The sequence below is a fragment of the Aulonocara sp. 'chitande type north' Nkhata Bay genome, linkage group LG23 (genome assembly GCF_057382095.1).
Source record: "Aulonocara sp. 'chitande type north' Nkhata Bay isolate Kocher_YH1m ecotype deep benthic linkage group LG23, A_spYH_male_GT1.1, whole genome shotgun sequence".
Taxonomy (NCBI): domain Eukaryota; kingdom Metazoa; phylum Chordata; class Actinopteri; order Cichliformes; family Cichlidae; genus Aulonocara; species Aulonocara sp. 'chitande type north' Nkhata Bay.
This window is the reverse complement of record NC_141365.1, coordinates 20,217,134-20,233,205: the sequence shown is the minus strand read 5'-3', so window position 1 is coordinate 20,233,205 and position 16,072 is coordinate 20,217,134. Positions and strand designations below refer to the sequence as shown.

At 45.1% G+C, this 16,072-nt stretch overlaps 9 non-coding genes across 9 annotated transcripts; 6 read left to right on the top strand and 3 right to left on the bottom strand.

Annotated features, from left to right (window-relative positions):
• Positions 1–1,369: 1,369 nt before the first annotated feature.
• Positions 1,370–1,452, bottom strand: trnas-uga (transfer RNA serine (anticodon UGA)). Its single transcript has one exon. It is a non-coding gene; the product is annotated as a tRNA-Ser (tRNA).
• Positions 1,453–2,213: 761 nt separating this feature from the next.
• trnaw-cca (transfer RNA tryptophan (anticodon CCA)) lies at positions 2,214–2,285 on the top strand. Its single transcript has one exon. It is a non-coding gene; the product is annotated as a tRNA-Trp (tRNA).
• Positions 2,286–3,590: 1,305 nt separating this feature from the next.
• Positions 3,591–3,662, top strand: trnam-cau (transfer RNA methionine (anticodon CAU)). Its single transcript has one exon. It is a non-coding gene; the product is annotated as a tRNA-Met (tRNA).
• Positions 3,663–4,580: 918 nt separating this feature from the next.
• On the bottom strand, positions 4,581–4,663 carry trnas-uga (transfer RNA serine (anticodon UGA)). The gene has a single exon. It is a non-coding gene; the product is annotated as a tRNA-Ser (tRNA).
• Positions 4,664–5,422: 759 nt separating this feature from the next.
• Positions 5,423–5,494, top strand: trnaw-cca (transfer RNA tryptophan (anticodon CCA)). The gene has a single exon. It is a non-coding gene; the product is annotated as a tRNA-Trp (tRNA).
• Positions 5,495–6,799: 1,305 nt separating this feature from the next.
• On the top strand, positions 6,800–6,871 carry trnam-cau (transfer RNA methionine (anticodon CAU)). The gene has a single exon. It is a non-coding gene; the product is annotated as a tRNA-Met (tRNA).
• A 918-nt stretch (positions 6,872–7,789) lies between these two features.
• Positions 7,790–7,872, bottom strand: trnas-uga (transfer RNA serine (anticodon UGA)). Its single transcript has one exon. It is a non-coding gene; the product is annotated as a tRNA-Ser (tRNA).
• Positions 7,873–8,631: 759 nt separating this feature from the next.
• Positions 8,632–8,703, top strand: trnaw-cca (transfer RNA tryptophan (anticodon CCA)). Its single transcript has one exon. It is a non-coding gene; the product is annotated as a tRNA-Trp (tRNA).
• A 1,305-nt stretch (positions 8,704–10,008) lies between these two features.
• On the top strand, positions 10,009–10,080 carry trnam-cau (transfer RNA methionine (anticodon CAU)). The gene has a single exon. It is a non-coding gene; the product is annotated as a tRNA-Met (tRNA).
• Positions 10,081–16,072: the final 5,992 nt, after the last annotated feature.

Below are 16,072 nucleotides of genomic sequence, written 5' to 3'. Positions count from 1 at the left end.
AAGGTAAAATAAGGTTCATTGAAGAGAGTTCATGGGTTTATTTAGGAAGTAAACATACGCAACACCAAGTGTCAGTGTTTTCACGTCTAAGCGTTTACGTGACTATGCGACTCAGTGGCTCACACAATAAGCTCAGTGATTCGAGTTAGCAGCTAACGAGGAAATGGTTGGCTGACCCTAGCTTAAAATCTGTTGGGCCGCACACGAGACCTGACAAGCAGTCCAAGAAGCTTTGAAGCATTGAACGCTGAGGTGACAAAGATTTATAAAAGTCAGTGTTCAAACGGGTACCGTCCACCTTCAGAATTCCCACAGTTTGTTCATGCAAGATGTTATTGAAGGCCCACTTTTAAGCAGCGCTAGTCTTGTGGTACGTGTGGAGCAGAGTGGCGCAGCGGAAGCGTGCTGGGCCCATAACCCAGAGGTAGATGGATCGAAACCATCCTCTGCTAGGCTCGTCTGTTTTCAGGACGTACTAAACAACTGTGCTCCGAAAGGCTTGCTTACAAGTCTGGGATAGGTTTCCAGGAAGAAGCCATTCACCTTCCAAAAATTGGACAAAACAGACTAAACCCAGAAGTTGCCTAACTAAGAAGCAAATCCTAGTGAATATAACCTGTTCGCCACATCTTCTTCAAAGCCCATTCACTTTGTTACCTCAACAGCGTGACATCACCTGTTTGCAACACAAGAACAACAATGGAGGCAACGGTGTACCTGCTGCTAAAGTGACGGTAAACGGTTGGACCACTGTGTTGCTTTGGGTGTACCAAATGGCTGGCTCTGTTTGCCGGGAGACCAGTGACCAGGTACTGCCGCCTAACTGAAAACCAAACGTAGCCAGAAAGGATTAAGATTTGTCATTCTAGCCTTTCTATAGCAGTGATAACAAGTAGCCCCCTGCAACAATTTTGATGTCTTGTGTGGAAAGAAGATGGATTGGCTTTGCAGAGATTTTCAGAAGTTTTGGGCAGAGGGGCAGGTTTGTGGGACCTTGTGGGGCAATGGTAGCGCATCTGACTCCAGATCAGAAGCTTGCGTGTTCAAATCACATCAAGGTCAACCAAGAGTGACAGGACTGCAGCCTGTTTGAATTAATATGTGACTCAAAGTCTGTGCACATGCCACTGATCGACATCTCCCACCGTTTTTGTTTATAAAGCCTGGAGAGAAGAAGAGGGACTCTCCTTGGAGACAAGCACATTTTGTACATGAATGATTAGTATGTAAGTACAGTGGTGTGAACCGGTGATTGGAGAACTGTCAATCACTCAATGCTCCTGGGCACCGTTGCAACTTTTGTATATGAGCCCCTCCGACTAATTGCAACCTTATCTTAGCAGAAAAAGAAGCACCCGTAACGCATTTTCGCTGTGAGCAGGGTTTGAACCTGCGCGGGGAACCCCCCATTGGATTTCAAATCCAACGCCTTAACCTCTCGGCCATCACAGCTCCTCCACTTCACCTGCACCTTTTGGCCTGTGGTGAGAGATGCCTGCTCCCTGCTCCAACAGCGCTGGTTCTTTTGGAGATCATCACATGCCAGAACACTCCCTAGTCAGAAGTCACTTCTCTGGTAAATACCATTAACAGTCGTTGAAGAGACCATTGTGTGTGAAGTGTAAGGTCGTTTAGTCAGGTAAGATTTCATTCAAGGCTGACAGCACTGGTCTCCTACCCCCATGAATAGCATTTTGGTGCAGACGGCACAAGGAGCCTCTCCAGAGCAGCTTGTGTTTGAGACAGGAGATCATCACGTACAAAAGCACTCCCTTCTGAGCAATCACTTTTTAGGTGTGTGTGTGAGAGGAAGGTCTTTTATTTTTAGACACTGTCCAAGGACTTTGTCTTTCTCTGACAAGCATCAGTAACAAATATGCATTGTTAAGAATTTGTCTAGCTGGCTTGCAAAGCTCATCAGAGCGTGAGCACTGAATGACAGACACTATATTAGGCCTTTGATTGACTACTGCAAGCGCACTTCAAACCTCGATTTGTATTCTTTTCTCAAAGAGGAGAACCTTTCAAGTATAAAGAGAGATTCTACGTGTGCATGTTGACATGCATGGTCTGAAATGACATGCGTCTTTGGCACAACCTCTTTGCATTCACAAGTTGAACAACCTCCAGTTGCAGAAAAATTGCTTGTGTGGAAAGATGGTCTGGCTTCTCAGAGATTTTCAGAAGTTTTGAGCAGAGGGGCAGGTTTGTGGGACCTTGTGGCGCAATGGTAGCGCATCTGACTCCAGATCAGAAGGTTGCGTGTTCAAATCACGTCAAGGTCAGCCGAGAGTGAGGGGACTGCAGCCTGTGATTCCCTTCCAATAGGAGGTTTTTAGTTGCTTGTGGCATACTCGTCCGTCTGTCCAGAAATTCAGGTCCATGACTCATGACGTGTCTCCAGTGAGTTGTTGATGGTGTCAGTGAACACTGTAGACAACTGATCAGCACAGTGCCTCAGGGTGGATGGAGGCACCGAATTTGGCCCAGCTGCTTTGCGTGGGTCCTGTGTCTTAGAGAGTCTGTTTACATCCCTTTCAAGTATGGAAAGAGGTGTGAAGGCACATGGAGAAATTTGTGAGCTTTACTGAGTGGTAGAGGTGATGGGGGAGCCGCAAGTGTTGACCGTCTGGGGAGGGGGCCCGGGTAGCTGGACGTTCCATTGTTTTCTGAAAGCACCAGGTGTGAATACATTGGATAGGTGTGAATAGCAGCTGAATTAGAGGGCTTCTGTAAATGGAACTGAATAAAAATGGCAAACAAAACACTCGCATGCTGCAGGTATACAGAGAACCATGCCATGAGATACATGTAAACACATAGTTGAAAGAAGTAAAGACTGCACCAAAGAGAAACTCACAAAATTATTGTAAAGAAAAAAACATTCAAATATCAAGTATAAGTTTTTCATTCCGAGCAAACAAACAGTTTTGAATGATAATGAAATCTAAAAGCAGCTTCAGAGCTGGGCTTGGCATTCTGAAGCAAGCTCATCATATCCAGGATAGTTTTTCACTGTGGACAATGTCACTGTGTCCGCTGTGTTGGATACATTCAGATTTCATGTCTAATGTCGGTGCTTGTGATTACAGACGGTATTACATCTCTACCGATAAGAACTACCATTGACAATCAGCGGGAAGTATTAAGAGCATCGAAGTGCATCAGCAGAGTGTGTTCGTGTAACAGAATGTCGATTTTAGTTAACTAAAGGTAAAATAAGGTTCATTGAAGAGAGTTCATGGGTTTATTTAGGAAGTAAACATACGCAACACCAAGTGTCAGTGTTTTCACGTCTAAGCGTTTACGTGACTATGCGACTCAGTGGCTCACACAATAAGCTCAGTGATTCGAGTTAGCAGCTAACGAGGAAATGGTTGGCTGACCCTAGCTTAAAATCTGTTGGGCCGCACACGAGACCTGACAAGCAGTCCAAGAAGCTTTGAAGCATTGAACGCTGAGGTGACAAAGATTTATAAAAGTCAGTGTTCAAACGGGTACCGTCCACCTTCAGAATTCCCACAGTTTGTTCATGCAAGATGTTATTGAAGGCCCACTTTTAAGCAGCGCTAGTCTCGTGGTACGTGTGGAGCAGAGTGGCACAGCGGAAGCGTGCTGGGCCCATAACCCAGAGGTCGATGGATCGAAACCATCCTCTGCTAGGCTCGTCTGTTTTCAGGACGTACTAAACAACTGTGCTCCGAAAGGCTTGCTTACAAGTCTGGGATAGGTTTCCAGGAAGAAGCCATACACCTTCCAAAAATTGGACAAAACAGACTAAACCCAGAAGTTGCCTCACTAAGAAGCAAATCCTAGTGAATATAACCTGTTCGCCACATCTTCTTCAAAGCCCATTCACTTTGTTACCTCAACAGCGTGACATCACCTCTTTGCAACACAAGAACAACAATGGAGACAACGGTGTACCTGCTGCTAAAGTGACGGTAAACGGTTGGACCACTGTGTTGCTTTGGGTGTACCCAAATGGCTGGCTGTGTTTGCCGGGAGACCAGTGACCAGGTACTGCCGCCTAACTGAAAACCAAACGTAGCCAGAAAGGATTAAGATTTGTCATTCTAGCCTTTCTATAGCAGTGATAACAAGTAGCCCCCTGCAACAATTTTGATGTCTTGTGTGGAAAGAAGATGGATTGGCTTTGCAGAGATTTTCAGAAGTTTTGGGCAGAGGGGCAGGTTTGTGGGACCTTGTGGGGCAATGGTAGCGCATCTGACTCCAGATCAGAAGCTTGCGTGTTCAAATCACATCAAGGTCAACCAAGAGTGACAGGACTGCAGCCTGTTTGAATTAATATGTGACTCAAAGTCTGTGCACATGCCACTGATCGACATCTCCCACCGTTTTTGTTTATAAAGCCTGGAGAGAAGAAGAGGGACTCTCCTTGGAGACAAGCACATTTTGTACATGAATGATTAGTATGTAAGTACAGTGGTGTGAACCGGTGATTGGAGAACTGTCAATCACTCAATGCTCCTGGGCACCGTTGCAACTTTTGTATATGAGCCCCTCCGACTAATTGCAACCTTATCTTAGCAGAAAAAGAAGCACCCGTAACGCATTTTCGCTGTGAGCAGGGTTTGAACCTGCGCGGGGAACCCCCCATTGGATTTCAAATCCAACGCCTTAACCTCTCGGCCATCACAGCTCCTCCACTTCACCTGCACCTTTTGGCCTGTGGTGAGAGATGCCTGCTCCCTGCTCCAACAGCGCTGGTTCTTTTGGAGATCATCACATGCCAGAACACTCCCTAGTCAGAAGTCACTTCTCTGGTAAATACCATTAACAGTCGTTGAAGAGACCATTGTGTGTGAAGTGTAAGGTCGTTTAGTCAGGTAAGATTTCATTCAAGGCTGACAGCACTGGTCTCCTACCCCCATGAATAGCATTTTGGTGCAGACGGCACAAGGAGCCTCTCCAGAGCAGCTTGTGTTTGAGACAGGAGATCATCACGTACAAAAGCACTCCCTTCTGAGCAATCACTTTTTAGGTGTGTGTGAGAGGAAGGTCTTTTATTTTTAGACACTGTCCAAGGACTTTGTCTTTCTCTGACAAGCATCAGTAACAAATATGCATTGTTAAGAATTTGTCTAGCTGGCTTGCAAAGCTCATCAGAGCGTGAGCACTGAATGACAGACACTATATTAGGCCTTTGATTGACTACTGCAAGCGCACTTCAAACCTCGATTTGTATTCTTTTCTCAAAGAGGAGAACCTTTCAAGTATAAAGAGAGATTCTACGTGTGCATGTTGACATGCATGGTCTGAAATGACATGCGTCTTTGGCACAACCTCTTTGCATTCACAAGTTGAACAACCTCCAGTTGCAGAAAAATTGCTTGTGTGGAAAGATGGTCTGGCTTCTCAGAGATTTTCAGAAGTTTTGAGCAGAGGGGCAGGTTTGTGGGACCTTGTGGCGCAATGGTAGCGCATCTGACTCCAGATCAGAAGGTTGCGTGTTCAAATCACGTCAAGGTCAGCCGAGAGTGAGGGGACGGCAGCCTGTGATTCCCTTCCAATAGGAGGTTTTTAGTTGCTTGTGGCATACTCGTCCGTCTGTCCAGAAATTCAGGTCCATGACTCATGACGTGTCTCCAGTGAGTTGTTGATGGTGTCAGTGAACACTGTAGACAACTGATCAGCACAGTACCTCAGGGTGGATGGAGGCACCGAATTTGGCCCAGCTGCTTTGCATGGGTCCTGTGTCTTAGAGAGTCTGTTTACATCCCTTTCAAGTATGAAAAGAGGTGTGAAGGCACATGGAGAAATTTGTGAGCTTTACTGAGTGGTAGAGGTGATGGGGGAGCCGCAAGTGTTGACCGTCTGGGGAGGGGGCCCGGGTAGCTGGACGTTCCATTGTTTTCTGAAAGCACCAGGTGTGAATACATTGGATAGGTGTGAATAGTAGCTGAATTAGAGGGCTTCTGTAAATGGAACTGAATAAAAATGGCAAACAAAACACTCGCATGCTGCAGGTATACAGAGAACCATGCCATGAGATACATGTAAACACATAGTTGAAAGAAGTAAAGACTGCACCAAAGAGAAACTCACAAAATTATTGTAAAGAAAAAAACATTCAAATATCAAGTATAAGTTTTTCATTCCGAGCAAACAAACAGTTTTGAATGATAATGAAATCTAAAAGCAGCTTCAGAGCTGGGCTTGGCATTCTGAAGCAAGCTCATCATATCCAGGATAGTTTTTCACTGTGGACAATGTCACTGTGTCCGCTGTGTTGGATACATTCAGATTTCGTGTCTAATGTCGGTGCTTGTGATTACAGACGGTATTACATCTCTACCGATGAGAACTACCATTGACAATCAGCGGGAAGTATTAAGAGCATCGAAGTGCATCAGCACAGTGTGTTCGTGTAACAGAATGTCGATTTTAGTTAACTAAAGGTAAAATAAGGTTCATTGAAGAGAGTTCATGGGTTTATTTAGGAAGTAAACATACGCAACACCAAGTGTCAGTGTTTTCACGTCTAAGCGTTTACGTGACTATGCGACTCAGTGGCTCACACAATAAGCTCAGTGATTCGAGTTAGCAGCTAACGAGGAAATGGTTGGCTGACCCTAGCTTAAAATCTGTTGGGCCGCACACGAGACCTGACAAGCAGTCCAAGAAGCTTTGAAGCATTGAACGCTGAGGTGACAAAGATTTATAAAAGTCAGTGTTCAAACGGGTACCGTCCACCTTCAGAATTCCCACAGTTTGTTCATGCAAGATGTTATTGAAGGCCCACTTTTAAGCAGCGCTAGTCTTGTGGCACGTGTGGAGCAGAGTGGCGCAGCGGAAGCGTGCTGGGCCCATAACCCAGAGGTCGATGGATCGAAACCATCCTCTGCTAGGCTCGTCTGTTTTCAGGACGTACTAAACAACTGTGCTCCGAAAGGCTTGCTTACAAGTCTGGGATAGGTTTCCAGGAAGAAGCCATTCACCTTCCAAAAATTGGACAAAACAGACTAAACCCAGAAGTTGCCTAACTAAGAAGCAAATCCTAGTGAATATAACCTGTTCGCCACATCTTCTTCAAAGCCCATTCACTTTGTTACCTCAACAGCGTGACATCACCTGTTTGCAACACAAGAACAACAATGGAGGCAACGGTGTACCTGCTGCTAAAGTGACGGTAAACGGTTGGACCACTGTGTTGCTTTGGGTGTACCCAAATGGCTGGCTGTGTTTGCCGGGAGACCAGTGACCAGGTACTGCCGCCTAACTGAAAACCAAACGTAGCCAGAAAGGATTAAGATTTGTCATTCTAGCCTTTCTATAGCAGTGATAACAAGTAGCCCCCTGCAACAATTTTGATGTCTTGTGTGGAAAGAAGATGGATTGGCTTTGCAGAGATTTTCAGAAGTTTTGGGCAGAGGGGCAGGTTTGTGGGACCTTGTGGGGCAATGGTAGCGCATCTGACTCCAGATCAGAAGCTTGCGTGTTCAAATCACATCAAGGTCAACCAAGAGTGACAGGACTGCAGCCTGTTTGAATTAATATGTGACTCAAAGTCTGTGCACATGCCACTGATCGACATCTCCCACCGTTTTTGTTTATAAAGCCTGGAGAGAAGAAGAGGGACTCTCCTTGGAGACAAGCACATTTTGTACATGAATGATTAGTATGTAAGTACAGTGGTGTGAACCGGTGATTGGAGAACTGTCAATCACTCAATGCTCCTGGGCACCGTTGCAACTTTTGTATATGAGCCCCTCCGACTAATTGCAACCTTATCTTAGCAGAAAAAGAAGCACCCGTAACGCATTTTCGCTGTGAGCAGGGTTTGAACCTGCGCGGGGAACCCCCCATTGGATTTCAAATCCAACGCCTTAACCTCTCGGCCATCACAGCTCCTCCACTTCACCTGCACCTTTTGGCCTGTGGTGAGAGATGCCTGCTCCCTGCTCCAACAGCGCTGGTTCTTTTGGAGATCATCACATGCCAGAACACTCCCTAGTCAGAAGTCACTTCTCTGGTAAATACCATTAACAGTCGTTGAAGAGACCATTGTGTGTGAAGTGTAAGGTCGTTTAGTCAGGTAAGATTTCATTCAAGGCTGACAGCACTGGTCTCCTACCCCCATGAATAGCATTTTGGTGCAGACGGCACAAGGAGCCTCTCCAGAGCAGCTTGTGTTTGAGACAGGAGATCATCACGTACAAAAGCACTCCCTTCTGAGCAATCACTTTTCAGGTGTGTGTGAGAGGAAGGTCTTTTATTTTTAGACACTGTCCAAGGACTTTGTCTTTCTCTGACAAGCATCAGTAACAAATATGCATTGTTAAGAATTTGTCTAGCTGGCTTGCAAAGCTCATCAGAGCGTGAGCACTGAATGACAGACACTATATTAGGCCTTTGATTGACTACTGCAAGCGCACTTCAAACCTCGATTTGTATTCTTTTCTCAAAGAGGAGAACCTTTCAAGTATAAAGAGAGATTCTACGTGTGCATGTTGACATGCATGGTCTGAAATGACATGCGTCTTTGGCACAACCTCTTTGCATTCACAAGTTGAACAACCTCCAGTTGCAGAAAAATTGCTTGTGTGGAAAGATGGTCTGGCTTCTCAGAGATTTTCAGAAGTTTTGAGCAGAGGGGCAGGTTTGTGGGACCTTGTGGCGCAATGGTAGCGCATCTGACTCCAGATCAGAAGGTTGCGTGTTCAAATCACGTCAAGGTCAGCCGAGAGTGAGGGGACTGCAGCCTGTGATCCCCTTCCAATATGAGGTTTTTAGTTGCTTGTGGCATACTCGTCCGTCTGTCCAGAAATTCAGGTCCATGACTCATGACGTGTCTCCAGTGAGTTGTTGATGGTGTCAGTGAACACTGTAGACAACTGATCAGCACAGTGCCTCAGGGTGGATGGAGGCACCGAATTTGGCCCAGCTGCTTTGCATGGGTCCTGTGTCTTAGAGAGTCTGTTTACATCCCTTTCAAGTATGGAAAGAGGTGTGAAGGCACATGGAGAAATTTGTGAGCTTTACTGAGTGGTAGAGGTGATGGGGGAGCCGCAAGTGTTGACCGTCTGGGGAGGGGACCCGGGTAGCTGGACGTTCCATTGTTTTCTGAAAGCACCAGGTGTGAATACATTGGATAGGTGTGAATAGTAGCTGAATTAGAGGGCTTCTGTAAATGGAACTGAATAAAAATGGCAAACAAAACACTCGCATGCTGCAGGTATACAGAGAACCATGCCATGAGATACATGTAAACACATAGTTGAAAGAAGTAAAGACTGCACCAAAGAGAAACTCACAAAATTCTTGTAAAGAAAAAAACATTCAAATATCAAGTATAAGTTTTTCATTCCGAGCAAACAAACAGTTTTGAATGATAATGAAATCTAAAAGCAGCTTCAGAGCTGGGCTTGGCATTCTGAAGCAAGCTCATCATATCCAGGATAGTTTTTCACTGTGGACAATGTCACTGTGTCCGCTGTGTTGGATACATTCAGATTTCGTGTCTAATGTCGGTGCTTGTGATTACAGACGGTATTACATCTCTACCGATGAGAACTACCATTGACAATCAGCGGGAAGTATTAAGAGCATCGAAGTGCATCAGCACAGTGTGTTCGTGTAACAGAACGTCGATTTTAGTTAACTAAAGGTAAAATAAGGTTCATTGAAGAGAGTTCATGGGTTTATTTAGGAAGTAAACATACGCAACACCAAGTGTCAGTGTTTTCACGTCTAAGCGTTTACGTGACTATGCGACTCAGTGGCTCACACAATAAGCTCAGTGATTCGAGTTAGCAGCTAACGAGGAAATGGTTGGCTGACCCTAGCTTAAAATCTGTTGGGCCGCACACGAGACCTGACAAGCAGTCCAAGAAGCTTTGAAGCATTGAACGCTGAGGTGACAAAGATTTATAAAAGTCAGTGTTCAAACGGGTACCGTCCACCTTCAGAATTCCCACAGTTTGTTCATGCAAGATGTTATTGAAGGCCCACTTTTAAGCAGCGCTAGTCTTGTGGTACGTGTGGAGCAGAGTGGCGCAGCGGAAGCGTGCTGGGCCCATAACCCAGAGGTCGATGGATCGAAACCATCCTCTGCTAGGCTCGTCTGTTTTCAGGACGTACTAAACAACTGTGCTCCGAAAGGCTTGCTTACAAGTCTGGGATAGGTTTCCAGGAAGAAGCCATTCACCTTCCAAAAATTGGACAAAACAGACTAAACCCAGAAGTTGCCTCACTAAGAAGCAAATCCTAGTGAATATAACCTGTTCGCCACATCTTCTTCAAAGCCCATTCACTTTGTTACCTCAACAGCGTGACATCACCTGTTTGCAACACAAGAACAACAATGCAGGCAACGGTGTACCTGCTGCTAAAGTGACGGTAAACGGTTGGACCACTGTGTTGCTTTGGGTGTACCCAAATGGCTGGCTGTGTTTGCCGGGAGACCAGTGACCAGGGCCCCATTTCAGTAAGCCAGTTTAGTGGAAAAACTGAGTAAGTATACCCTGAGTTAACGAAAACTCTGGGTTTTCGGTTTCACAAAGCGAGTTCAGATGAAGCCTCAGTGAGTCACTATGACGACACACTCCGTGAAGCTAACCTGCCCCCTAACAGGTTTACTACAACTAACCCTGACTGTCCCCGCCTCTTTGTCGGAAACCTGACAGTAGGAAGTGTCGGACATGGCGTGCCACTTCCTTGAAGAGCCAGTAGATCGTGAAGCCCAAATACTCCGCAGAGCTCACCGCCGGGAGAGAGTGATTAGAGCGCGTTTGGACATCTTATCATTTCCTGATGATTTCCTGTGTGAACGTTACCGTTTCTCAGCACAATCTCTAAGTTATTTGGATAACATCCTCAGGCCTAATATTGCTCATGTGACACATCGCGGACATCCTCTCAGTTCTGTACATATTCTTGGTACCGCACTCCGTTTCTTTGCAAACGCGAGCTTTCTGTACAATATTGGTGACGCTGAGCACGTTTCCAAGGCTACCATCTGTCGGGCAGTCAGGAATGTTACAGTTGCACTGAAACGTCTCCTGCACTCGTTTGTGGTGTTCCCCGGTCATAGACCCACAAGATTCATCAAAGAGGGATGCCACAAAATTGCAGGTATCAGGATGAACAAAACTTAATTCATGATGTGGTGATATTTGAACTACTACTTAAATTTTACATTTATTTTCACGGTTCCCAGGCGTGATTGGCTGTACAGATGGCACTCACATTCCAATCATTGCTCCTTCAGTAAATGAAGGAGACTATGTGAACAGGAAGTCTTTCCACAGCATTAATGTGCAGGTACATAGTTCCCTGTAGCATTTCAAGCTAACAAATTATTTCATCATAGTAATGGATGCTAATTTGTGTTCTCTGCACTGTGAAGATCATATATGATGCTGCCAACATTATCACAAATGTGGAAGCCAAGTGGCCAGGCTCTGTCCATGACTCACAAATATTCCGTGAATGTACACTGAGCACAAAATTTGGACATGGTGAGTTGAGAATACTTTAAAATATATAAATACCAATTGCTACAGGGACATTTGAACTGAAGTGTATCCTTCTGTCTTAGGAGAGTTCACTGGCTACTTGCTTGGTGATAGGGGGTATCCATGTTTACCCTATTTGCTTACCCCTTACCCTGACCCTGAACCGGGCCCACAGCAGCGATATAATCTGGCTAATTGCAGGACAAGAGCCAGAATTGAAATGACTATCGGAATGCTTAAGGCCCGGTTCCAGTGCCTGCAAAGACTCAGGGTCACCCCAGAAAGGGCATGTGACATTATTGTGGCATGTGTGATTCTTCACAACATTGCCACAATTAGAGGAGAACACTGTCCTTCTGAACCAAACATCAGCAGTGATCCAAACCATGAACATCCTGACCCTCGCACGGACATACAAGATGGAAGCGCAGTCAGAGACACCATATGTCACAATCATTTCTTTTGACCCATCACCTCAACATGTTGAAAGAAGAATAAACAGATTTTTTGTTCAACTGGCTTTATTGGTCGCCTGTATTTCCTGTACACAAAGTATTACAAGATGTAAACCTCATAAAGTGTCTCTGTTTATCTCAGTCGGTGATCCCCACATGCTTCAAAGAGTCCATCATTGTTCCTGTCCCGAAGAAACCCCACCCTGCTTCTCTCAATGACTATCGCCCTGTAGCCCTCACCTCAGTAGTGATGAAGTGTTTTGAACGCCTGGTCAGAGACTTCATCATTTCTTCACTACCAGACACACTGGACCCACTACAGTTCGCTTACCGTCCAAATCGTTCCACAGACGATGCCATCTCTCATCTCCTCCACACATCACTCACTCACTTGGACACTAGAAGGGGGAATTATGTTAAAATGCTCTTCATAGACTACAGCTCTGCATTTAACACCATAATTCCCTCCACACTCACCACCAAGCTGGAGCATCTGGGACTCAGCTCATCTATGTGTCAGTGGATCTCCAACTTCCTAACTGGCAGACCACAGGCAGTAAGGATGGGCGGACATGTCTCAGCCTCCACCACTCTCAGCACTGGAGCCCCCCAGGGGTGTGTTCTGAGCCCCCTGCTGTACTCTTTGTACACATATGACTGTGTGGCCACTACCAGCTCCACCACCATCATCAAGTTTGCTGACGACACCGTCGTGGTGGGCCTGATCTCTGATAACAACGAGACGGCCTACCTGAAGGAGATTAGGAATCTGGAGAACTGGTGCCAGAGGAACAACCTCCTTCTAAACGTCAGTAAGACAAAGGAGCTGATAGTGGACTTCAGCACTAAGCAGGAGAGGAACTACCAGACCCCTGTCATCAACGAGTGCCCAGTGGAGAGAGTGGACAGCTTCAAATACCTCGGAGTTCACATCACGCAGGACCTGTCATGGTCCTGTCACATCAACACCGTGGTGAAAAAGGCCCGACAGCGTCTCTACCACCTCAGACGCTTGAGAGACTTCCAACTGCCCTCCAAGGTGCTCAGGAACTTTTACTCGTGCACCATAGAGAGCATCCTGACGGGAAACATCTTAACCTGGTTCGGGAACAGCACCATGCAGGACAGACGAGCTCTACAGAGGGTTGTGCGGTCAGCTGAGCGCACCATCCGCTCCGAGCTCCCTGACCTGCACTCAATCTACAGCAGGCGGTGCTGGACCAAGGCCAGGAAGATCGTGAAGGACCTCAGCCATCCCAACAACAGACTGTTCTCTCTGTTGAGGTCAGGAAAGCGATTCCGCTCCCTGAAGACCAACACAGAGAGACTGAGGAGGAGCTTCTTCCCGCAGGCGATACGGTCTCTCAATCACACCACCACACAGTACTGACCCACACATACAGTTCTTACACACACACTGGACTTTCTGGACTTACTTGTACAGCTGCTGTTATTGTGTATATATTTATTTATATTTAGATTTCTTCATACATTCTTATATAGTTCTATATTGTGTATTTTGTTGTACAGTTATTCTATTTTCAACTTTAATTTATATATTTATCTTTATCTTATTCTTCCCAGTTAAATTTACCCTTCATTCTAATTTGTGTTGTACAGTTATTTCATTTTTAACCTTAATTTATATTTCATTCCTTCCTAGTTAAATTTACCCTTTTTAATTTTTCATATTTATTTCCTATCTTATTCATAGCCTTTTCCTTTTTTGTTCTCTTTAGGTCACGAGCAGTTGTCCAAGCATTTCATTACATATCGTACTGTGTATGACTGTGTACGTGACAAATAAAATTTGAATTTGAATTTGATTTGTTGCTTCCTCCTCTGTAACAGCTGTCAATGTTTCTTCATTATTTTCCTGTAGTAAAGAAATTAACAACATTGCTGTTCTACTGTAAACTCATATAATCTGTGGAGTATTACTCACAACTGCATGTTGGTCTGGCTCAACAGGAGGCTGCACAGCTCATGGGCGCGTCACTGCAACTCCCCCTGGCTTCTGCTCCGCGGCTGCTGAGTGAACCCTCATCTGGGACTCTCCTCAGCTCTTACTGGGACAGTGGCGCGGCTGCCCCTCTGTTGGTCTTCCTTGGTCTCTTGTGTTCTGGGGGCCTCTGGATGTCTGGAGTTTTGATCTCCTCCATACCTGCTTCATACCCTGGAGGACGGGGCTTTGGCTCCCCACACTCCCTAGCAGATCGTTACATGGAGAAACCTTTGGAATGCAAGCATGCTGATCCACACAGGTATGCACACAGGTGTACACACGGGTATTCACAGACGCGGACTACAGCTTTCTTGGCTGCTGCCTCAAAGCACATTGTGCGCTGTCTATCTTGCGTGCTGCACAATATCGTTTATTATTTAGTATCTACTGATATCTACTGCTAGCTAGTTTATTGTGATGGTGCCGTTTTTTTTTATTATGTTGCTCCTTGTTGTTTGCTTTCTCTTCTGTTTTTTTTTCTCCATACAGGTGACCCAGGTGTTTTGTTTTTTTTGTTTGTTTGTGTTTTTCTTTCTTCCCCCCCTTCTCACCGTCTCTTCTCCCCTTTGTTTTTCTCTCTCTCCCTCTCTTTCTTTCATTCTTTCTCCCTGTCCTATCCCCCAGTTATGTCTGTCCCGTTTGTAGCAACTGAAAATAAAATAAATTCATAATTAGAATAAAGGTCAATCAAATGGACCAATATGGCAAGGCCATGATGATCCACTTGGTAAAATAAATCCGCTTGGCATCTTTCTTCGCCTTAAGACAACAATTCTGATGGCTAAAGATCCAAACGGGACACAAAAAAAAAACAAAACAAAAAAAACAAAAAAAAAACAGGAGGCTGCACCAGATGCAGTACACCACCACCATCAACTGATAGAATATGAGGTTCATACAGGTCACTTATAACTTACAAGGGACCAAATCGTTAGCTTCATAGCATAAGTGCCTAAGTCATTGACTTAGTCAAATGACTTAGGCAATTATGCTATGAAGCTAACGAAATGGCAATTAACAAACATACCAATCACCTTACACTTCATTGTCATTATGCTCTCAAAGACAACCAAGACTGAGGGAAGGCAAAATCAGTAGGAAAATAACTTCACTACAAAATAATTCATTATGGTAAAGAGTTTATCAAATGAATGAGTAGCACTGCAAAGGTGACTGTGAAGAAAGGATGTATGCACATCATGTATTATTTTGAATGTACCCCCTATGTAGGCACTTGTGTCTTGCGGGGTTATTGACTCAGAGGATGTCCCCGCAGAGATGCCTTCGGCCACAGGGCGCCCACTGTTTTGGCTGAGGGCCAACTGCTCAGCCTCTGTGAGTGGTGGTGGTGGAGGACCCCCACCTGTTTTTCGGGCCTCCGCTTTTTTTCTGTTGGCTATAACGGGCCACATTTGAGCATACAGAGTAAGCAAATATGTACTTGTAATGTGCTCAGATAATTTCAATAAGTGCTTACAGACAGAAAATTAATGTAGCCTCTAACTGCAATTGATTTACATGGGACAAACAGACCAAGCACTATGGCTCATAATACAATTACACCTTACCTGTTTGGACTATATTTTTATATTTCATTTTTACTTCCTGCCAGGAACGTTTGGGGCCTGTTGGGTTGCACCTGCGCTCACATCACAAATTAAAATGTATAACATAACAAATAAAATAACATATGATAAAATAACGTGTTAAATGGGTGGAAATCCCTAGATCAATGTTTAAATTAACACTCACGCATTGACTCTGTCGGCTATGTTTTGCCATGCATGCTCCCTTTCTTTTGCAGCTGTGGCTGTGTTACTTTTTTCCGCGGAATTTGCATGTTATCGGCATATGCTGCCATCAGAATTTCGGCCTCAAGCGCTGTAAAATACATTGACCGCGCCTTCTTTCCCTCCGTCTCCATGGTGACTCGCTTAATCTGTGCTCCGCTTATCAGGGCTTTATGTATCCTCGTCCGCGCGCTTCACTTGGGGTTAAAGCAACTCCGCGTTGATTGAACTAATTGTTATCAGCCTTTCTGAAACCGAATATTCCAAGTTGGACAGTTCGGGGTTACTCAACCCTGAGTATCGTTTTTCACTCTGAGTTTTCTAAACCGGCTTCCTGAAATA